At 42.3% G+C, this 24,789-nt stretch overlaps 1 protein-coding gene and 1 pseudogene across 1 annotated transcript in view; both read right to left on the bottom strand.

Moving 5' to 3' along the window:
- G3bp2 (G3BP stress granule assembly factor 2) overlaps positions 1-24,789 on the bottom strand; it is a 69,839-nt gene that overhangs the window by 24,800 nt on the left and 20,250 nt on the right. The gene's annotated exons all lie outside the window — the stretch shown is intronic.
- On the bottom strand, positions 5,344-23,952 carry LOC104853012 (annotated as a pseudogene).

Genomic DNA, 24,789 nt, shown 5'->3' with positions numbered 1-24,789 from the left:
CAGCGGGAGAGTCGCCGAAGACCGGCCGCTGCGGGTTCTCCTCGTTCGCCCTCTCCCTCTCAACAAACCTAAAGCCTCGGAACCCGCAAAGCCGTAAGCTCCTTTCGTGCACAACAACCCTTCGCAGAATCCCGGCGCTGCAGCCACGAACAGGAACACGGACGTCCCGCCCCTTTGGCCGCCGCCCCCTCTTATTGTTTTACCCCTGCTGAAAGGGCCAGGGAACCCCCCAGCACAACGCCAGCCAATCACGAATCTCCTTTGAACTCCGGACCCAACCTCCTCGCGTCCCTGCGCGGAGCACGCGCAGTGCGCCACCGCACTCGCGGACTCTCGCGCCGGAAAGCCGGGCGCCTCAACCGAGCTGCAGCCGGCGGGGGCGCTGATCTGACGTCACAGGGGCGGCCGCTCCCGCCCCGCACGCACGGTGCCACACCTCTGCGCAGCGGCGTTCCGGGCCTCCGCGAACGCGCACGGGGGTCAGCGATGTGCAGGTGCCCAGTCGCGCTCCGGCAGCCGTTGTCTTCACCTGTGCACGCTAGTAATCCGTTCTGGGGAAGAGGATCAGGTCGTGTGAATCTCTTACAGAAATGTATCCCGGGGCTGCCGAAGCTAGGCCAGCTAGGCTCTGGGCTGCGGGAAAGCCACTACTCGGCTCCACGGACAGAGGACTTCTTGATGCTCCGTGTAACCCTAGGTATCTCGTGGCCAAGTGCACACTGAGCACCTTGCATACCAGGGATACACCCTTGCTGTAGGTCCAGGACTCACCTATGATAACAACAGCTCCTGACCTTGATTTGTGAGAAAAGCCAAATCTTGGCAAAAGATACCTCTTTGTCCTTTAGGCGTAGAAGTGTTTTCAGAGAATATCAAAATAGCATAAGAATTTTGGAATGAAGGGTTGAAGAAACAGTGTACTAAATGGAAGGTATATGGGGAAGAAAAGTGAACAGGTTTATTACTGCATGTACCAACACGACGTGCGCACATTTCGTCAGTTCTTCGCAGTCCTATTTGGGCGACTTAACACATTTCACAAATGTAAAAACAGGTTTACAAAGGCTAGGCCAACATTTGGGCTACCAGAATCTATAGACTTCGTAGATTGCTTATTAATTCTGTAAAGCATAAGTTTTATTAAATGAACCTGAGATAAGTTTTCCTTAAAGCGTTGTTACAGGTAGAGTGCCGTTTAAGTGTAAAACTCATGTACCAAGCACTCTTACAGTTATTTGTGCTTCAGAATAACTTGATAAACTGCAGTTTTTATGCCTGAGTTACACATGAAACAGGCAGAGGTCAAGTCTTACTCAAGGACACCCTGCCATTATGAATTTCAAACGTGCCCTTCCAAGTATCTAGAATATCCCTTTGTGTTAATCACAATTACATATCTTCTCTCCTGTGCAATGCTGTTGTAAACATTCGTCATTTGGTACCCTGGTGCACTGGGATGGAATGTTTCTAGAGAGCAGTGGCTCTCACACCTCTTGTGCCTCAGAGTTGTCTGGAGAGCATAGTAGAAGCAGCCTCCCAAAGCTGGGTCAACTTCAGCAGGTCTGTGCTGGAACTGGTATTTCTTACAAGTTCTCCCACACTGCTACTGCTGTTCTAAAGGTTGGCGAACTTCACTGTAAAAGACCAGGTAGTAAATATTTTAGGTTTTAAGGGCCATGTATGGTCTCTTTCATATTTCTGCCTCCCTCCTTATAACCCTTTAAAGTATGTAAGAAACACTTTTAGCTCTAGGAGAAAAATAAAAATAAAAAGAACAGGCCTTAAGGCAGACACAGTGGCACACACCTGTAATCCCAGCCACTTGGAAATAGAGGCAGAGGAACCCCGAGCCTAAACAACATAGTCTGTCTCAACAAAACAAAAAAATGGATACAGGGTGCTGCTGTTCTAGGATGTATACCAACGTGGAGTAACTGGAGGAAAGCTGGCGCTCTCTCCAATCTTGGTAAATAACTAACCTGTTCTAAGTGGCAACTTCCATCTCCTAAATGTCTTCCACGTCTCTGTCCTCTGAATGTCTCTCCCCTCTGAATGTCTCTCCTTACATCTTTCCAGGATGACTGCAGTTCCCAGCTAATCTCCTTGCCTTAAAATACCCTCTAGCAAGCAACTCCTGCCCTCATAGACAAGGACTAGCAAGGATGGTATGCATTCAGTGCCTGGGGCCAAAAAAAATCTTTAAAACACCTCTCATCCTTTTCATCCCCATGGCCAGTGACAGGAAGTTCGAGTCCCTCTACCTTCATTCATTCTGGATTAAACACCTCACATGCTATTGCTGCTACTGTAGTACATGTTACCACAGCTTTCTATGTGATCATGATTCTTCCGCTTTTATTCCATTGTAGTCTATCCTCACAACCACCAGCCTTTCCAACTCTCTTTCTACTACTATTTCTCTTACACATCCCAGCACTCCTCTGACATCCCAATTACACTCACATCCAAGGCTGGTTCATATGTAAAGATATGAACATTTATCAAAAGTCTGTAAAATCAAAAAGTAAATTCCATCTACTGATATCTTTATTACCTATAATAAAAGCTTTCCAAAACTGAGTCAGATATGCTTTTCCTTTAAAAAACTATTCATCTTACAATTTCATTTAACCTACCCTGTCTACTAATTTGACCTATGAACTTGTCTTAAGCTGTATTCTGTGGCTATTTTGTATTCTCCCTATATCTTACAATTCCTAGGTTCCCTTTTTTATATACAAGTTAAATGGCAGTGTACCAGTAGTCTGTCTGTTTCAGTATCTACTTAGTAACAGCTTAGAGAAGGCCTTACAACTCTTGGATTCATTCATGCAGTAGACACCACTAACTACACTTAGCAAGCAGTGTGCAATGCTCAGAATGGAAAAAACAAAAAATCTACAGAATTGGAAAACATTTTTTCCAGCTATTCCATGGACAGAGAAGTAAAATAAGAATATATAAATATAAGGAGCTAAAAAAAATTAGACTCCAAAATAAAAGACCACATTAAAAAAAGGGTAACTGAAACAAATGGACACTTCTCAGGAGTAGAAATGGCCAATAAGTACATGAAAAAGTGTTCAGCATCATTGGCCATTAGAGAAATACAAGTTAAAACAACCTAGAGATTCCATCTTACCTGAGAAGGGATGGTTATCATTAAGAGATTAAATAAATGCTGGTGAGGCGGGGGGGGGTACGGCAGAACCCTCCTTCATTGTTGGTGTGAATGTAAACTAGTACAACCACTATGGAAATCAGTATGCAGATTGCTCAAAAAACTAAAAATACAGATTGTATTCAACCCAGCTATTCCTCATCTAGGTATCTTCTCCAAAAAGGTAAAGACATCATCTTAGAGCGATACATGCATACCCATGTTTATAGTAGCGCAATTCATAATAACTATTAGAAGCAGCCTATATGTCCATCAACAGATGAATGGATAAAGAAAATGTGGTGTTTACTTGCAATGGAGTATTAATCTGCCATAAAGATAAATGAACCATTTGTGAGAAAATGAATATACCTCAAATCCACAATATTAAATGAAGCAAATCAGATGCACAAGCTTAAATATTATATGATTTCTCTTATATGAGGCAGGCGGAGCCAAATCCCTGACGTTTTCTCTTATATAAGAAACCCAAAGTAAAAAATTAAAGAGAAAAGTAAAGAATGGATGATAGGAAACAGGGAGATAGATATTCTCCAAGTGGGAAGGGGACCAAGAAATGGAGGGAAGGGAGAGGGATGAGGGAAAGAGGACACAAAAAATTAAGATGTGTTATGTACTTGTACCAACTCTCCACAATGAATGCATTCATTCTGTATTGTAAACATGTACTAATAAAAAACTGAAATATACAGTCTTCAGAGGATTGGAAGAGACAGAAGTATGGGAGGAGAGAAAGGAATGAGAGAGAAAAACGGAGACTCAGAGAGAGGCAAAAAGGCAACAATTAGAATACACTTTCATTGATACTAGTAATACTGAATAGCACCTTGTACTTTATAAAGTTGAACTTATTTTATTTTAATTTTTTTGAGATAGGGTCTCACTCTGTAGTACAGGCTGGGCTTGAATTCCATGTAGCCCAGCCTGGTCTCAAACTGGCAGCAATCTTGCTTCAGCCTTCCAAGTTCTGGGATTATAGGTGGAAGTCAATCTCATACCTTTCTGGCCCCCGCACCCCCGTGGATCTGATGCAGCACCCAGTTCTGCCTTATGAGAAACCCTCTGCTGGCCAACCACTGTGGGAGCTCAGAGGCAAATTCATCTTTTTACTGGATCTTACTACTTCCTTATTTTGACTTTTAATTCCTAGAGTATTGTATGGTTTACTTTTTTTTTTGGTACCGGGGATTGAATTTGGGACCTTGTGCTTGCGAAGCAGGCAGCAGAACCACTGAGCTAAATCTCCAGCCCTATGGTATACTTATTGTTAGTTTCTTAATATTTTGGGGGCTGTGGATTTTCCATTGTTAATAGTTTAGGCAATATGCCATAGGTTTTATTTATTCTTTTCTTTTTTTGTGTGTGGGGGTACCAGGAATTGAACTCAGGACCATGTGCTTGCAAGGCAGGCACAGGTGCCACTGAGCTAAATCCCCAGCCCTATTCATTATTTTCTAAATAAATTAGGAATATAGTTTAGACTTTTTTGATTCAGTTATCTTTATTTATTTATTTTTTGGAACTGGGGAATCAAACTCGGGTCCTTATGCTTGCAAGGCAGATGGCAGAACCACTAGCTACATCCCTGGCCCATGATTCACTTATCTGTTAAAGAGAGTTGATGGGAGCCAACCTGTGGTGGGGCATGGCTGTAATCCCAGCACTTGGGAGCCTGAGGCTGAAGGAGTGCCATGAGTTCAAGGCCAGCCTGGGTTACACAGTGAGTTCAAGGTCCGCCTGAACTACATAGTGAGACCCCGTCTCAACAAATAACAACAACAACAAAAGAGAGTTGAGGGCCGGGGATTTAGCTCAGTGGTTCTGCTGCCTGCCTCACAAACACAAGGTCCCAAGTTTGATCCCCAGTACAAAATAAAAAAAAAAAAAAAAAAAAAAAAAAAAAAAAAAGAGTTGATGGGGAATATCTAAATAGTTTTGATTTTTGAATTTAAATTTTCACATTTGCTTGTTAATTTTGATGCATTATAACCTGTGAATGCAGCCTAAGTTTTGTGCTTTTGGGAATTTATTTAGATTTTTCCCTTTGTGAACCCATAAAGGTATAACTTTTATAAGGTACCTATAAAACTTTAGTCTATTAAATCACATTCTTTTAGTTTTTCCTTCCTATTAATTTTTGCATTATACATTTGAACATTTTAGTTTGAAATACTTTCACAGATTCTGAAGTGGCAAAATAATTTTTAAAATCTCATATGCTGCTCACAATCATCCCTCAAATGTAATGTTTACTAGTGTGATTTACCAGTCTCAATAATCCCTCCCCACTATGCAAATACTCTGAGGACTCTACGTTTCAACTGTTTTGACTTCATTCGAGGTCTATAAAGCACCTGACACCATGGGACACAATGGTAACTACTGATTCAGTAAACTGAGAAGTTTCAAAGAAATGGTGGGAGGTGGGGGGGACGGGGTGAGCACTGCAGGTATTTACAGCACTGATCTCCTTAGCCATGGCCAATTCCTGTGGATAGGTGATGAGAATCAGCTTCTTCTTTAGTTTCTCGATCGTGTCTTTATCATCCCTAAAATCAAGCTTTGTTCCCACTAGGATGATGGGAGTGTTAGGACAATGGTGACGCACTTCTGCACACCACTTTGCACGTACATTTTTGAATAATGCAGGACTCACAAGGGAAAAGCAAATTAAGAACCCATGTGTTTGCAGATAGGAGAGGGGACGTAATCTGTCATACTCTTCCTGTCCAGCTGTATCCCATAAACCTAGATGCACTGGTTTTCCATCTACCATAACACTGGTAGAATAGCTGTCAAAGCCGGGGGGATATATTCTCTGGGAAATGCATTGGTTGTGTAACTGATCAGTAGTCAAGTTTTACCTATAGCTCCATCTCCCATCACCATACACTTGATGTCCTGCAACGCTGCTGTTCAGCCATTCGCTGAGCCCAGATAGAAGTGGCGGGGTTGGCTGGGTGCGGGGTGCCGGGACTGCTGTCCACGCCACCTGGCCCTCTGCAGACTAGAAACCAAAGTTGGGAAGTCACCACCCAAAGCTGGGGAAAACTGCAGAAAAACCGTAAATGTGTTTTAGTTTAGGACAAAGTGTTGCTATGTAGCTCAGGATGGCCTTGAACTCACTTAGTTGCTCTGGCTGGCCTCAAACTCAGTGACTCAACTAAGCCTCCCGAGCGCTGGGATTATAGGCATGCACCACCAGGCTTGGCTTGCTAATGCACTTCTAATTTTCATTTCTCTGAAGGCCAGTGATGATAAACTGTATTTATTGGTCATTTGCACTTCTTTTAAGAAGTGTCTATTTAATTCAGTTGTCCATTTTAAGATTAAGTCTTTTATTTTGGAGGGCAGTCTAATTTTTTCCAGTTCTTTATATATTCTTTGTGTTAATCCTTTGTGGAATAGCTGGCAAAGTCCCCCTCACCCCTGTTCTATAGATTGTCTCTTTGTTTTCTTTGCTATGAAGAAACTTTGGGGGAGGGTGGTTACTGGAGATCAAACTCAGGACCTTGCACTTGCAAGGCAGCCATGGTGCTGCTGAGCTAAATCCCCGGCCCTGCAGAAACTTTTAAATTGATGTGATTCCATTTGTTGATTCTTGGTATTGTTTCTTGTACCAGTGGGGTTCTGTTCAGAAAATCCTTGCCTATGCCTATGTCTTTAAGAGTTGTATCTATTTTACCTCCCAGTAGATAAGTGTTTGTTTTAATATTTAGATCTTTGACCCATTTTTATTTCAGTTTAGTACACGGTGAGACATATGGGTCGGGGTTAATCTTCAGGCATCACATTTTCCCAGCACCATTTATTAAAGACGCTATCTTTCTTCCAGTACATATTTTTGACTTCTTTGTCAAAGACAAAATAGCTACAGAGCTGGGGATTTAGTTCAGTGCTGTGGCCACCTGCCTTGAAAGCAAAAGGTCCTGAGTCCAATCCCTGGTCCAAAAAAAAAGAAAAAAAAAATCACACAGCTACATTTGCCTAGGGTTGTTTCTACTCCTTTTATTCTGTTCCATTGATCCACATGACTGTTTTTGTGCCAGTACCATGCTGTTTTAATCACTATAGCTTTATAGGATAACTTCAAGCCTGGGATTATATCACCTGTTTTGCTTTTGTTACCCAGGAATGCTTTTGCTATTCTGGATCTCTTCTGATTCCATATACATTTTAGGATTTTTTTTTTCTGTAGCGATTGTGAGTGGTACTGTTTTAATTTCTTTTTTTAGTGAGCTCATTGTTAGTATACAGGAATGCCACTGATTTTTGTGTGCTTATTTTGTATCCTTCTACACTGCTGAATTTGATCATCAATTGTAGCAATCTTTTGATGGGGTTGAGTTTTGTAAGTAAAGGTTCATGTTCTCTGCAAGTAATGTTTAGGGTTTGTCCTTTCCTATATGCATCTCTTTTCTTTAGCCTGATTCTTCTGGTTAAGGTTTAGAGGACTATGTTGAACAGGAGTGTTGATAATGGACATCCTTGTCTTGTTCCTGAATTTAGTGGGAAGGCTTTCAGCTTTTCCCCATTTAATATGATGGGGCAGTAGGCTGGTCATAAATGGCTTTCATTATGTTGAGGTAAGGACATTCTATACCTGTTTTCTTCAGGGTTTTTAGATTTTTTGTCAACAGCTTTTTTTGCATCTATTGCAATGATCATGTGATTTCTGTACTTGCTTCTGCTTATGTGATGAACTAACCACATTTACTGATTTGCATGTGTTAATCCATCTGTGCATTCCTGGGATGAAGCCTACTGAGTCACAGTATATGATCTTTTTGATTTGTTGCATTGTTTGCCAGTATATTAAGGATTTTTGCACCTATGTTTATTAGAGAAATTGGCCTACAGGTTTTTTTTTTTTTTGGTTGGATCTTTGTCTGGTTTTGAGATCCAGATGTTAGCTCTGAGAATGATTTGGAAGTACTCTATTCCTCTTAATTTCATTAAAAAGTCTGAGGAGTGTTGGTGTTAGATCTTCCCTGAAGTTCCTACAGAATTTAGTTGTGAATCCATCAGGTCTTGGGCTCATCTTTGTTGGTAGTTTTTGTTTTTCTTCTATTATTACTACTGCTTTAATTTCATTGCCTTTTATTGGACCGTTCAAAACTTTTAAGTAATTTTGGTTCAGTTTTGGCAATACATGTATCTAGGAATCTCTCCATTTTTTTTTTTTCTGAGTTCTCTGAATGTTTGGCATACATGTTTGTGAAGTAATTGCTAATAGTTTTCTGGATTTTAGCAATGTTATGATTTCACCTTTTTCATTTCTAATTGCATTAATTGTGTCTTGCCCTTTTCTGGGCAAGACTGGCTAAGGGTTTGTTCATTTTATTAATTCTTTCAAAGAATCAGCTGTTCCATGCATTGATTCTTTTTTTTTTCTGGTACCAGGAATCGAACTTCAGTCCTTGCGCTTGCAAAGCAGGCGGCGGAACCACTGAGCTAAATCCCCGGCCCTTCCATTCACTGATTCTTTATATTGTTTTTTTTTTTTAGGCTCCATTTCATTAATTTTGCTCTGGTCTTTATGATTTCCTTCCTTGTAGAAGCTCAGGGTTTTGACTGTTCTTATTTTTCTAAGATCTTTAGATGTATCATTAGGTTATTTGGGCACATTCTGTTTTTCCAAAGTGGGCATTCATTTTTATAAATTTCCCCTGCAGGACTGTTTTCACTGTGTCCCATAATTCGGGTATGTTGTACTGGTATTATCATTTAATTCTAGGAACTGTCCTATTTATTCCTTAATTTTTTCTGTGACCCATTAATTACTGAAGAGTGCATTGTTTAATTTCCATATTTTTGCATAGCTTCTGTTGATACTGATTTTTAGTTTCATTGTAGTGTGATCTGATATGTATGGTAAAATTTCATATCCTTTGCATTTACTTAGGCATGTTTTATTAACTAGTACGCCTATTTTGGCAAAAGTAACACATGAGGCTGAAAAGAATGTACATTCTTGGCTGGAGATTTAGCTCAGTGGCACTGTGTCTGCCTTGTAAGCGCAAGGTCCTTAGTTCAATCCCCAGTACCAAAACAAAACAACAAAACCTTCAAAAACCCAGAATGTATATTCCTTTGTTAATTGGGTACAACAGTCTGTGTATTCCATTAAGTCTATGTGTTTGAAGCTTTGGCCCAACTGATATTTCTTTTTTTTTTTTTTGTTTAGTTGTCCTATTTGTCACAGTGAGATACTGAGATCCCTCACTACACTTGTATTGATGTTTACTTGATCTTTTATGTCCATTAGAGTTTGTTTTAGGAAGTTGGATGTACTGTGATTTGGAACATAAATGTTTGTAATTGTTATCTCCTCCTATTGCTTATTTTCAGGTTTCTGTTAAATGGAATACTGTTTTCTGTCTTTTAATTTTTAGTATACAAATTTCTTTTTGTGTTAAATGTTTTTCTTGTATACAACATATTGCTGGATTTCATTTCTTGATCCATTCTAATCTGTGACCTTGCGCTTATGAAGTAGGTGTGGCACCACTGAGCTAAATCCATGACCCTTGTTTTGCTTTCTTTCCCTTGTATTTAATTATTATCCCTTCCTGGAAAAGGAAAAAAAAAACATGAGAAAATGAAAAATGGAAATAAAGTATTTGTAAATAGGGAAGGAAGGAGGGGGTGAAAGGAGGGCAGGGATAAGCGGAAAAAATGAGAACCAAGACTTGTCAGGTAAAGGTACAAGATCCCAATGATGAATGTAATTGTACTGTATACCTAAAATGTATCAATAAACTCAATGAGAGAAAAAAATATTAGCCCTTCCTGATACATTCATTTCATTGGACCTTTTGGTACTGTTGGCTTCATTGTCTCCTTCCAGAATATTCTTGAGAATTATGTGGAGTGTTGGTTTGGACATCGTCATGACTTCCTTTAGGTTTTATCATGGTGCTATCTTATTTCTCCAACAACAAAAAAATATTTTTTTGTACTGGGGATCGAACTCAGGTCTTTGTGCTTGCGAGGCAGGCAGTGGAACCACTGAGCTAAGTCCCTGGCCCTCTCCATCAATTTTGAAAGAAAATTTTGCAGGATATAACAATCTGGATTGTAAGTTGTTTTCTTTAAGAGCCAGCAACATTTCTAAACTCTTCTTGCCTTTAAGGTTGTGTTGAGAAATCTGCTGTGATAACTTTGACATGTTTTCCTTTGTCAGTGATTCATTGTTTTTCTCTAGTAGCCTTTAAGAGTCTGTTCCTGTATTCTACTTCTTGGTTTTTAATTATCATGTAGTGTGGAGTGTGTGTGTGTTTATGTGTGTGTTTCTGATCATAGTTATTTAGGGTTCTCTATGTTTCACTTATTTGTATGTTAAACCCCTTTTCCATGTCTGGAAAGTTTTCTGCTATTACTTGTATAAACAAGTTTTTTATGCCCTTTGTGCTATCTTCTGAGTTTTCCTTAATTTCAATTACTCATTGATTAGTCCTCTATGAGTCATCTAGGAGTTATTGGATTAATTTTTCCTATTTCCTTGTTGTTCTTAAGGTATCTCTCATTACTCAGTAATTGACCACAGCCCTGTCCTTTAGGTCTGACACATGTCTCTGCATCAGTCTTCTGCTACTCTACTTTTAATCTCCTGGATTTTTCTTTCCTCATTGAGTTTATTGGCACATTTTAGGTATACAGTACAGTTGCATTCATTATTGGGACCTTGTACCAATCTCCTCGATTTTTAATCTCCTGTTTTAATTTCTGTGTTTTTTGTTTTTGGTACTGGGGATCAAACTCGGGTCCTTGTACTTGCAAGGCAGGCACCAGAACCACTGAGTCAAATCCCTGGCCCCCAATTTCCATGTTTTTAATCTCCTGGATTTCTGTTTGGAACTTTCTTATGGACTCCATTCTTTTCTATACTGAGCATTTATGTTCTGCATCTCTTTCCTTACTTCCACTAGCTGTTTATTAGTATCTTTTCTAGACTCACTCATCATTTATTATGGTAATTATGTGATTAGTTATATATTCTTTAAACTTTCCAAGCACCTTGTAGAATTGTTTTACCTTTATTGGTATCCTTTCAGACCTATCTGCTGTGTAGTTTCTGATTTACTCTCCTTCACTGCACCCTGTACCAATTTTGGAGGAGGTGGGAGTTTTGGGAGGCATGTTGTTGCTTTATTTTTCCTTGTGTGTGTGTGTGTGTGTGTGTGTGTGAGAGAGAGAGAGAGAGAGGTCTAGTGCCTGTTCTTTGGGAGGTAGCCACAGTATTATTTATGACCCCCCCCATGAAATTCAGGTATTGGAACAGAGAGAAAACCAACTGCCCACTACTACTGTGTGACCTTTTCTATGGTAGTAAATTCAGCAACAACAATGGCATCAAATTTCAGTTGGATACTGACAAACCCTAGGATCCACTCATGAGCAGCCCTTCACCCAAACAAAGAGGACTCTGATTTTAGAAGACAATTAGGCTCCCCTTATATTGACCTACAGAGATTCAGAGCACTGATTTCTGCTGGATGTTAGCAAACACACCAGGAGGCTAAATGCCTTCTTCTTTAGGACTGCCCCCTCTGATGATTACTCACTTGGAACGCGGCCTCCCATTACACAATACAGGTCTTGGGATCTTTCCCAGAACATATCAGTGATGACATTTTTCTCAACAAAACAAAACAAAAGAAAAACAGATCTAATCATCAGTAATAAAGGAGTAAAATTACTAGAAATATCTGGTTGCTGATTTTTACGATAAATTTCAGCATAAAGTACTTATCTGACATTTTAATTTAGAAAGTTTTTCCTCTACACCCTCTTATTGGATGATTTTCAACTGTAATGAATGTTAGAGGATGAATCAAGGTCACACTGATGGAATCAATAAGAGGTGATTACATGCATGTTCAGTGGTTGAACTCCTCAGATAAGGAAGTTTAGGCAGACAAGTCATGGCCCTCCATGTCCTTAAAGGATATTCATTTTTCAATTTTTAAAAAAATCTGTGGCTTTTTAGTCAGGGTCATGCTATATAGTGCAGGCTGGCTTGAACTCAAGACAATCCTAGTCTCCTGAGTGCTGGGATTACAGGAGTGCACTACCATGCTCAGCTATGATGCTCACTTTTTAAAAGTGTCATTAGTCACTATTTAGATTTATCATTAGATTTATTTATTTATTTGAAGTACTAGGGTTGAACTCAGGTTCCTACAGATACTAGGTAACTTGTTTAACTACTGGGCTACATCTCCAGCCCTTTTTATTTTCTTTTTTGAGACAACGCCCAGCTAAGTTGCCCAGGGTTGGCATGAACTTGTGATCCTCCTGCCTCAGCCTTCTAGAATGTTGGAATGACATGTGAGTGTCACCATATGTGGCTCTTTATAGATTTCAGAATAGTTTCAAATACATTATTTTATTTCTGTTTCATAAGTAATTGACAAATAGTCAAGTTTCACAAGGCTAAAAGCAGCCAAAACAGAAAGTGGCTCAGGGTCCCTGACTCATGTCACTGTGCCATGCCCAACTTTGCAGACATCCTGGTGTAGACCTTCTTGGAGAATAGTGGAGCTCCCTTGGGGGCAGTGGTCTCCTTATGAAGTCTGTCAGTGAACAGAGAGCCTACTCCATGAGCAGGATGAATTAATCTGTCCTTAGTTTTCTTATTACTGAGACAAAATATTTGACACCCAAAGCTAAAGAAGGAAAAATGTATTTGTCTCACAGTTTGTAGAGGTTTCAGTTCATGGTAGGCTAGCTATAAGGCAGAGGAGAAACAATTCATGGCAAACAGAAGGCAAGGAAGCAAGTAACAAGGGACAAACAACAACCTTCTCTCTGTCCTTTATATTCTATCTTGGCTACTTATCCTTAGGGTGGGGCACCTTCAATCCTACCCAGAACTATGCCAAACTAATCAGTGGACTAATTTAGTAATCACACACCCTTGATCCCAGCATCACACACTGTAGATTCAGCCACCTCTGAAAAGCCCCACCTATGATTGCATGAGGCTTTGGGGGGACATCTAGACACAAACCATAACACATCCTTTCTGAGCTGAGAGGAGGGGGCCTGAGATGCCTGGAGAAAGAATGAGTGTTTTTTCCCTGATATTTCCTTCCTCGCTCGCTCTATGTGAGGTGGAGCAAGTGAGGACTGGAAGAGTGTTTTCATCCCCATCTCGTAATTGGGAGTATGGGAATGTGCTACACACCATAAAAGTGCAGAGAATATCTGCATCACTTGCCCATTTCACTGTTTCTTCAGAATTCTGAGAAAATCACATCCAGAAATCAATACACACTGCATATACCTGCAGGGTTACAAGGGCAGCTTCCATGCACTTATAAATTTGGATGCGTCTACCTGATGCTCATGGAGCTGTGGCTGCTAGTATCACTTTGAGCTGAGAGATCTCAGGGAGGTGGAACAGCTAAACACAAGAGGAGTTGCCCAGGGTCCAGACAGTGACTCTAAAAAGAAGACAGTATGGAGACAAGTTCCTGGGGTGAACTGTGTCAGGAGACAGGCCATGTGGACCACTGTGGGTGAGCAGAGTCTCCATTTTCAGCCAGGACAGGAGAATCTCCAGGTGTCCAGGCCTCTCCTCTCTGACTCCCCTCACAGGCATGAAAAGCCAGGCAACAATTTTGTTTCTTTGGAAGGCCTAAGTCTCTGAAATGGGATACTGTCAATTTGTCTCCTACAGATGAGGCCATGTCCGGGTTCTGGGCTGGGAACACACTAGGAAGTCCCAGCATGAAAGAGGGTACCAAGTCCCACTTCCTTCATTGAGCGCTTCAGTGATGCTGATTGGGTTCATTCATTTTCTGACCCTCATCTCATCCTGGACAAACAGTCCACCCTGGAGTGGTTTGGGAGATGACTTGCAGCATCAGCACAGTTTCTGGCTCCTGTGTAGACCATAACTGAGTGGTCAAAGTCACTGACAGCTGGCTAGGTTGCCTCCATCCACCCATTCCTCATTCTTCCAAATTCAACACTGGTTATCTAGCAGAGTAGAGGAACCATGGCCTCTGTCTTTATCTTAAACACATTCACATTCTGAAGGAGGGGGGAAGGATACAGTGCCGTTGGAAGCAAATTTGTTTCCTTAATTTTTTTAGCAACCACATTATAACACTACTTAAAGTAAAGACCAACTGTGCAACTAAAGGATAGTCAGCAGACAGAGAAGATGGAGAATCATTGTGAAACTTGACTGGAAAGAAATCTCTCTAAGAAATTACACAGCTGAGAGCTGAGTGTGGTGGTGCAAACCTGTAATTCTAGCACTCTGTGAGGCTGAGGAAGGAGAATAGCAAATTCCAGTCCAATTTGGGCAGTTTAGATTTAACAAGACCCTGTCTCAAAATAAAAAAATATAAAGGGCTGGGGATGCAGCTCAATGTGGAGATCCTAGGTTCAATGTCCAGTTCTACAAAAAGGAATGTGTGTGTGCTGGGGATGTGGCTCAGCAATCCTGGTTCAATCCCCAGTACATGGAGGGGGGCGGGGAGAGAAAAAGAAACTAGGCAGCTGACGGGAACAGTGAGTGTTTTGGCTTTTTTTTCCTCTTCAGGGTACAGCCAACCTCTCCTCATTAGTGTCAGCATCAACCCTGTGTCCAGTCAATGCTTCTTCTGGGTGACTGCAGAAACTTCCTGCAGGGTCAGCGTGTGAGGTGGGAACCTCCTTGGGACCAAGATGCAATCCCCAACCCTAGAGCATGACCCTAAACTGCCCCAGGTCTTGGAGGCTCCCTGTGAAGGGAATGGAGCTGCGAGTTGCTGCTCAGGAGTGAACTCTGCACAGGAAAGCAGGCCAGGGAAGAGATGGCCATAAAGCAGTCATATCTGAGCACAAGTTTTATTTTGTTTCCTTCTTTTTGTCCCCTCCTCTAAGCCACCAAGAGCTCCAGGGCATTCAAGAGACTGTCCTTGTAGTGAAGGAATAACAAGGTGGCTGGGGTGTGAGAGGGGACTTTTCTAGAAACAGAATTAGGAAAAGGTCAAAACACTTATAAGGATGCTTAAAGAGCTCCAGGTTTATTTAGAAATGGTGTTTCCTTAAATCTTGCTTAAAACAGGATAGGGGGATGCTAAGGATCAAACCCAGGGGCTCAGGGTGCTAATAATGGATTCCACCACTTGGCCATGCCACAGCCCTAAGCATGAACTTCCAGCACATTTTTTGGGGTAGTGGGGAGGATATGAACACATGAACATTCTGTACATGTGTATGTGTCTTTTTTTGTTTTGCTAAAAATATCCATATTTCATTGTCTTCTAAAATGAGTCTATGTCCCCAAAAAAGTTTAGAACCAACGATCTAAATCTTGTTTTTTCAATATGTGTATATATATATATAGATATATATATATATCTATATATATCTATATATATATATATCCTATTATTGAATGAAATGTAGGCTTTATGATACAAAGAATAGTTTTCATTAGAAGTAATATTTAACTAAAATGCTGTATAATCCATGACCTCAGGTGACCCTAACTATGGAATGTGACCCATTTCCTGGTTTTGATCTTGTATTACAGTTACAAAGGATATCCATGTCAGGGGAGGAGGAGAAGGTTGTAGAATATCTCCCTGTGCAATTCTTCACAAGTTCCTATTAATCTATACTTAATTTATTTCAAAATAAACCTTTTTTGAGATAAGATCTTACCATGTATCACAGATTGGCCTCAAGCTTGTGATCCTGTCTCAGCTTCCCAAGTGCTGGGATTATGTGCTACCTTACTCAGCTTCAAAGTAAACATTTTTTAAAGGTTTAAAAAATTAATAGGATATGGAATCTGGTGAAATTTGGCTCTTAAATTTAACTGTGTATTTACAATTTGTATGTTATTAAGTTCTTCAAGTCTGCCTCCTAGTACTGTTCCCATTTGGTGCCCAGTACAGGCCTAATACACAGAGCACTATGTAATGTGAACCACCCATGTTATTTTTAGGCCCCTTGGTTACTACCCAGACATCAGTCTGCATTGGGTGACAGATGTGGTTTCCAGGGGGAAGTAAACTGTCTCCTTAGGGTAGCCCTGGAAACCCAGGTCTACAAAGTAACAGTGGAATTATAAACATGGTCCTGCCCTTTGAAAAGGAGAGTACAAGCTCGGTGCACACCTGTCATCCCAGCACTCTCAGGAGACTGAGGCAGGAGGATCACCACAAGTTTGAGGCCAGCCTAGATTATATAGCAAGACCATCTCAAAAAAAAAAAAAAAAAAAAAAAAAAAAAAAAAAAAAAATAGGAAAACAAAAAATTAGAACAGGAAGGAGTTGATATAGGGGAGAGGGATGAAGGAAAGGGGCAGGAAGTGTGCACATACATGTGTACACACACAGTTATTGCACAATGAAGCATTAAGACAGACCTTCTCAGGGCACACTGAAGACAGAGAAGGGAGGATTCCTGGCAAGGACCCCTGAGCTGCATCACAAAGGGGAAGAAGATGAGCTGGGTCAGAGATGCCTGGCTATCCTAACCACAGGGTGCCGCACCCTCAAGAACTGCTGGGGGCGTGGAGAAGACCTTCACAGCAGGTGGTCCAGAAAGGAGGGAATGACATTTAAGGAAAAGTTGTCTTTACGCATTCTGTTTACAAATCTAGAAAAATATTTTGCAAACAAGCATCTCCATTATAAAACATCTATTTTTGGGCTGGGGATTTAGCTCAGTGGGTCTGGTGACTGCCTCGCAAGTTTGATCCCCAGTACCAAAAAAAAAAAAAAAAAAAAAAAAAAAACAAAAACATAGGCTGGGGATTTAGCTCAGTGGCTCCAGCTCTTGCCTTGCAAGAGCAAGGACATGAGTTCGATCCCCAGTATAAAAACAAAACAAACAAAAACCCATCTATTTTTGTGGTAGGCAAAGATAAGACATAAGTCCTTTAAGGCAGGGCTGAATTTCCAAAAATAAAGTACATTTCCTCCCTCACTCTTTTTTTGTAAACTGAGAAAATATACAATTTTTAGGTACTGAAAAGCAGGACTGGTAGGTATCTGATGACTCCCATAAAATGCAGGACCTTGAGGGCCTCACAAAAAAATTTTTTTTCCTAGCATGCAGAAACAAAACAACCCAGGAAGAATCTCTGGTACTTGGATCTGGAAGTGTTTAAAACTAATTCATCATTCTTAGTAAACCACAATGAGTTTAATACTGCCATTCCCTTTTGAGAAGTTCATGTTTAATGACCTGTACAACCAGCCATGCAAGACCAAGACACTATATTTATCCTTGTTCATCTTCAGAATTTGAATTCCTAAGCAAATCCTTCAGGGATGGATTATTTTCATACTGACAATGGAGGAGGCTTATTTAAGAAATCATGTTAAGCATTTTAATTTCAAAGAACCCTTTCAAAGAATCTGTTTTGAAGGGGACTTATTAACAAGATCATCCTGGCCACAGGCAGTGATGTGGATGAACTTCACAAACATGATGTTGGGAAGAAGAGGACATATTCTACAATCCCACTGGTAAAAGGTTCACAAAGAGCAAACCTAAGCTGTGTATCAGAAGTCACAGAGTCACCTGGAAGGAGCAGGCTGTGATCTGTTTTGGTTTCTTGATCTCAGTGCTGACTACATGGGTGAATTCAGACAGGTAGGCCCTGTACCAATAAGCATGCATCTGGGTTACAAACCACACCAGAGGGCAGCGGTGCAGCTCAGGGACAGTGTGAGCCTACCATGTGCGAGGCCCTGGGTTCCATCCCCAGCACTGCAAAAAAGGATAAAAACAACATTCAGGTTGAGAAGAGGGAAATCTATAGGATAAAAAGCAGATTGGCAGTTGCTTAGGGTAGAAGGACAGGACAGCAGGACCGTGGCTGTAGGAAATAGAGCGTCTTTCAGGAGTGATAAAATGTTCTAAAATTCACTGGTAACAGCAGCACTCTGTTGATCACAGTAGAACTCCGTGAATATTTTAAAATCACTGAATTGGATACATATCTCTGATCCCAGTGCTCTGTCAGGCTGAGGCAGGAGGACTGCAAGTTAGAGCCCAGCTTTGGCAATTTAATGAGACCTTGTCTCAGAACAAAAAATTTTAAAAGGGATACAGATGTAGTTCAGTGTGAAGACCCTCCGGTTCAATCCCCACACTGCCAAACAAAATAAACAAGAAGACTAAATAAAGCCAATACCGCCACATGAAAAATGATTATTTTCTGATCTGCACTGTTCAGTCTCTACAATTGGTTCCTCTTTTTCCTATCCTCCAATTCCTGAACTGTGCATCTGTGTGTGGAGTGAGCACAGATGTGCTACACTTGCTGTAAAAGAAGCGCTAATGCAATGAGGTGATCCTGGCTTCCCTCTGTCTTCAGTACTACTCTACTGGCATCAGTGCCAGGGACAAATGTTCCATGCAGAGGGTCCTACGGCAGGCTGCACACTGAGGTCCCGAGGACTCTGGAGCTTCTTGCCCCCTGCTTGGGCACCACCACGCAGGTCTCACTAGCTGCCATGCCCTGGAACTGAGGTAGTCCAACTTTTCCTTTTGATGGTGACAGAGATGGAACCCAGGGCCTCCCCCACTTTGAGCAACTGCTCCGTCATACAGCCCAGCATCTGACTGTTTAAACCAAACTCTGGAAGGGTTGCACATCGATATGTCACCTAAACACACACACAGTCCCTGAGTGATTCTAATGTCAGTGACAGCTGAGGATCACTGATGCAGTGCCTTCCATAAAGATCTGGAAACCTAAATTCTCCTCTGCCATTTATCAGTTGTGGGCCCTAAGCAAACTACTGGATATCTCTGGGCTTTAAGTAGCACTATGGGTAGCAAATAGTAACTATTAGCTGCCTTTTTGCTTTCCCTTTAAAAACTGGATAATTGTATGTAAGGGTTTTTTGTTTCTTTTTTTGAGGCAGAGTCTCGCTATGTAGTCCAGGCTGGTCTTGAACTCACTATATCCCCTTGGTGATCCTCCTGCCTCAGCCTCCTAGGTGCTGGGATTATAGGCATGTGCTTCCATGGACAATTTTTTTTTGGTAGCACCAGAGATTGAACTCAGGACTATGCACTTGCAGACAGGCAACAGTTCCACGGAGCTAAATCCCCAGCCCAGGACAACTGTATTTTTAAAAAAGGTCTTTGTGCCACTCTCCAGTCCATTCTATTCTCTGTTGTCCTGTAACTCAGCCTTGCTCACTCCCTTATTCAAGCTGTTGAACCCTGACCACCCAAGCAACTGGAGCCTGGCCTTGGCTGACCTCCCAGGATCTGGGTCTCCACCACCTAAAACGTGACTTGGGACTCTGGCTCTCCCTTCTGTCTGTGTGGCTGCTGAGAGCCCACACACCAGGTAGTCAGCAGGAGGCAGGATCCGGATGGTGGAAGATGGGACTCAGAGAAAGCAGGCAGAGCTGAAGGTGTGGGTATCAGAGAGCACAGGGGCTACAGTTCCTTGGCCCAGCCGGTGCCTGTTTCCAAGGCTTGAGGCTGGGGTGGAGCTCAGGGGGACAGTACTTGCCTGGCAATGCAAGATCCTGAGTCTGATCCAAAGCACAAAAACAAACAAACAAACAAACAAACAAACTGTTCCAGAATAGGACATTCCAAAGTTAGACATTACACATCCAGACCTGAACTTCTAGCCTCTCCCGGGCAGATTGTCCTGGTGATAACAGAACCATTTCCACCTAGGAATATGGGAAGGAGACACCCACTCTCCCACTGGTTCCCCTTCTTACTGCCCAGCCTCCCCAGGCATCTGAGCATTTGGTCCTTGCCACAGGACCAGCCCTCCCTGCATTAGGTGTTCAGCAATTAATTAGTCAATGAACGGAAGGAGCCAGGCACAAGAGCACATGCCTACGATTCCAACTACTTAGATCTTTCTTTATAAGAAGAGAGGAAGGGACCGCACATGGTAGCAGTGCCTTAATGTTTTGGGACACTGAAGGCAGCAAGACTGCGTTTGACCCCAGTCTGGGTCAATAATAACACTATCTCAAAATAAAAAATGTCTGGGGATGTAGCTCAGTGGGAAGGTTCTGGATTCAATTCCCAGTACCACGGGTTGGGAGGTGGGGTACGAGAAGACAGATGGGCTGAAGGTAAAATACCAGCCGCAGGGTTTTCCGCAGTTTGAACACAACCAGGGCATGAAGGAAGTTAGGACAAAGAAGGGCAAAACCTGGAGATGGCATGATGGCCAGGACCCAGTGCCTACTCCGGGAATGGCCTCAGCTCCAGACCCACCCACAGGACACCGGACAACTGGGACATAGCTCAAGGGGGCTGGGCTGAGAAGAAACAAGCTGGGAATGGATGCAGCAGAACTGATCAGCACTTCAGGGCCTCAGTCACATAGGCACTGGACCTGGAGAGAGAGAACTGTTGGGAAGACAAATAGCATCTGTGGGCCCCCAAGAGGAAGCTCAGACTGCCTGCTTCATGGCCAGCAGCAAATTCTCTATGGCACACCCTGGAGTCTTTCCCACAGCTGCTGATTGTGCTGTCCCTGAGCCCTACCTGTGGCTGAGCTTGAAGGGAACAGAGCCAAGAAAAGCAGCAGAGAGGCAGCAGCTGAGCTAAATAGTCCTGGGTGAGCACAGCTTGCAGGGATGGCCCCCAAATTAGCCAGAGAGGTGTGGTTGGAGCTCGCATGAAAGAAGTCAGGCTGGACCCAGAGGCTGGGAGTGGAGAGGGGAGCTGAGGAAAGAGCGCTAGAGGAGTGGTCAACTGAGAAGTCCCATGGACTGAAAAAGGGAGCATCATGCAGTCAAAGATGGATGCAGGAGAAATCACAAAGTGGCAAGTGAAATGAATAAACATTTCTCAGGAGATATGCAAATGACCAAGAAATACACAAAAGAATGTTCAATGACACTGGCCATCAGAGAAATGCAAACTAGAACAACGAGATTCTATCTTACTCCAGAAATAATGGCTATCAACAAGAAATCAAATCACAACCAATGCTGGTGAGTATAAGGGGTGTGGGAGGAACCAATCTACTTTGATGGTGAGAATGTGAACTAATTACAACCACTATGGAAATAAGTATAGAGATTCTTCAAAATACTAAAAATAGAAATTCCATTTGACCTATTTCCCTTCTAAAGAGTTAAAGACATTATATTACAGTGATACATGCATACTCATGTTTATAGCAGCACAACTTGTATTAGTAAATCTTGGAAGTGGCCTATATGTTCACTAACAGATGAATATGATATTTTACACACAATGGAGTACCACTCTGCTAAAAAGAAAAATAAACTCAAGTCATTTTTAGGAAATGGAAGTACCTTAAGACTATAATATTAAGTGAAGTAAATCAGACATACAAGCTTAAATAGCACATGGTTTTTCAAAGAATAAATATAGATCAAAATAAAAAACAGATAACAGGAAACAAGGAGATCAAAAGAGTAGGGGACTATGAGAGGGAGGAAGGGGGCATGGATGGGAGACGGGATGGAAAAAGGAGTCAAGATGTCTCATGTACTTGTATCAACTCCCTGAGAACAATATGCTCATTAGGTACTACAAACATGTACTGATAAAAATGAAACAAAAGAATAAGCTACAGGAAAAATATCTGAGTAGAATAGTCTTTTAGTATCGAGAAGCTACGAGAGCCCTCCTGGGTAAAGAAGGGGTGGCTAGAGGTCACTCCCTGGAGACAGAGAGGGACAGAGTCATGTCACTGCTGGTGACCTGCAAATGAAGAGCTTCCCAGAACGCCCTGGTCAGTGCATAGCATGGGGTTACTCAAGGGCTGAAGAGGAAGTCAGAGAGTAGAGTTCAGGCCCTGAGGCTGGGGCTGTGTTTGTTTTGGCTGGGACACTGCTAGCCTCTGGCAAGCACAAACTGAACACAGATCCCTGGCCATTTTCATGTCTGCACTCAGAAATCACAGATCACCTATTAAGATGTAGGCCCAAGCCAAACTGCACTTGCCCTGTGCCTTCTGTCCCGAGAGGGAAGCTAGAAGCTCTGTCCCCTCTGGGGGCTACTGCACTCAAATTAGCAAAGGGAACAAGGAAGGGCACTGAGCAGCAGGCTGCCACACAGAAGGGCTGGTCATTCCCTTTCTCTTTGCATCTGTCTGCACCTTCCAATGCCCAGTGTCCTTGGCAGAAAGCCCTTCAGAGGCAGACGTGGCAGGCATTGTGCCAAGTAGCAGTATCGTCACTTCAGAGGACTAATTCGGGTCCTGCACAGCGGTGCACATCCTGCTGACTATGGATGCAGTCCTCACTTACAGGGCCCTGTTCATGTCCACGTGAGGGCAATGTGCAGTGTGACCTGCGTGCTCTCCACATGTGGGTGCTCAAATACACTCATTTAAGCAGCTTGAAAATGGGTGTCCTAACAAAGACAAGATGAAGGAAAGAGAAACAGCTTCTTTGAAAGGTACAGAAAAAAGCTGGGTGTGGTGGAGCACACCTGTAATCCTAGCACTCACGAGGCTGAAGCAGGAGGATCACCGGAGGATCACCGTGAGTTCGAGACCAGCCAGGGCTACATACTGAGTTCCAGGTCAGTCTCAATTACATAGTGAGACCCTGTCTCAAAAAACCAAAAAAGAAAGGTACAGAAAAAGGTACAGGGGCTGGGGTTTAGCTCAGTTGTAGAGCACCGGTGTAGCACATGTAAGACTCTCAATCCAATGCCTAGCAAAAAAACAACCAAAACTATATTCAGATTTGATTCTTATCCCTTTAAAAGGCAAGTGGATCAGCCTTTCTTGGGTACACTGCACAAAAGCTAGACAGCCTTAGAGAAAGTTACTTGTGAAAACATAAATCATAAAATTAATGCACTTTGTTGAAATATTTATGGATAAAACATATCTAGTTGTTTTTTTGTGTGTGTGGTACCAGCAATCAAACTCAAGACCTTGTGCTTGCAAGGTAGGTGTGGTGCCACTGAGCTAAATCTTGGCCCTCTAGATTTGTTTTAAAATAATGAATAATACAAGGAAGAATGGATCACGTCATGGTAATTACTTCAGTTTGGGGATGAACAGATGGAGATCTAGTACATTATTCTCTGTATATTTATTTGTCTGACATTTTCCATAATATAAAGATTTTAAAAATTAATGTACTTATGTGTTAGCATTTTGTAAACAACTGAAAGGGAAACAATAAATGGAGAAGTATGCAATATACCAAAAGGAAATATCAGGACAATGGAAGAAATACAGAAAACAGTTACATGAAAACACCCTTGACTTCACTAATTATGGAAGGCAGAAGAGCAGCCCCCTCCAAAGACGTCTGCATCCCAATCTGCAGGCAGAAGGAATTGCAAATGGGATTGAATGCAGAACCCTGAGACGGGGCACTGGGTGACAAAGGAGATGTGAGACTTCAGCTCCTGACACTGAAGGAGCGAGAATGGGCCAAAAGGGGTGAAGAGGAGGTGGCCCCAGAAGCTGGCCAGGTGCAGAAGCCAGTTCCCTAAGGGCTTCTGGAGGAAGCAGCCCACTGATCCCTCGCTCCGCCCAGTGCCTGTACTAGAGGAGTCAGCACAGTGAGACCTCACTGTAAACTCCTGCCTGCCTACTGCCCACCTTCCCGAGTACCCACCCCGCACAGCTCCCCACTCTTTCCCCTGTTCAAAGTGCCCCATTTCCTCAACTCTCCCCTGGCCTTCACGAGGTCTCCTTTGGGATCCACCACTTGCTGAAGGGATGGGGCGCTCACCAGCTTCCCTGACTCACAGCGGAGTCCCTGGGCAGCATCCTCCCACAGTTTTCCTTTATCTTCAGCCTCTATCCACTGGACCATCACCTCAACATGCTTCAGAATAGGCTAGCTTCAAAGGAAGACTTTCCCTAACATCTTCCCTAGCTACCACTTCCTTTTTGTGCTTCTTCTCAGGGCAAACTCCTTAGGAGTTATCTTCACCTGGAGTCTCTGATTCCTCTTCCATTCCCTGCCTTTTTTTTTTTTTGTTTTTTTTTTTTCCTTTCCCTGCCTTTTTTTTTTTTTGTTTTGTTTTGTTTTTTTTTTGCAGTACTGGGGACTGAATCTGGAGCCTCTGTACTGAGCTCCATCCACAATCCTTTTTATTTTTTAATTTAAAACATGGTCTCAACTAAATTGCTCACAGTGGGCTTAAATTTGTAATCCTCCTTCCTCAGCCTCCCAAAGTGCTGAGATTACAGGCATGTACCACTGTGCCTGGCTCTCTGATCCCCTTTTTCTGATACCATACTAACTGGCTGTTTTCCCATCTCCAGCAGTTCTGCACAGGAGAATCATTATTTCCACTGTACAAAGAGGAAACAGTCTCAGAGGTTTGGGCAGCTTGTACAAAATCACACTGTGAAGCCTGGGCCCCAAAACAAGCTTGCTACACCTCACCTGGGAATGCACTGCCCAGTTAGCCTCCTGTGATGCCGGCCTTGCTTACTCTTCCTACAGAGCACTGGCAAATGTGACTCCACCAGTTTATAAACCACACACTTGGGGTCTAGCATGTTTGAGATCCTCCCGAGTTGTGTCACACTTTGCAAGGTTCTATGTTTTCTCGTAGTTACTGCTTTAAGGGAGGGTTCCTGAAGATCTCCCTTAGATATGAGGATGTGTTATTATAATCTGTGCCATATTATTCACTCACAA

This window comes from Fukomys damarensis, unplaced genomic scaffold (genome assembly GCF_012274545.1).
Source record: "Fukomys damarensis isolate Sample0158 unplaced genomic scaffold, DMR_v1.0_HiC HiC_scaffold_37, whole genome shotgun sequence".
In the NCBI taxonomy this organism is placed as follows: Eukaryota; Metazoa; Chordata; class Mammalia; order Rodentia; family Bathyergidae; genus Fukomys; species Fukomys damarensis.
This window is presented reverse-complemented; position numbering and strand designations above follow the sequence as displayed.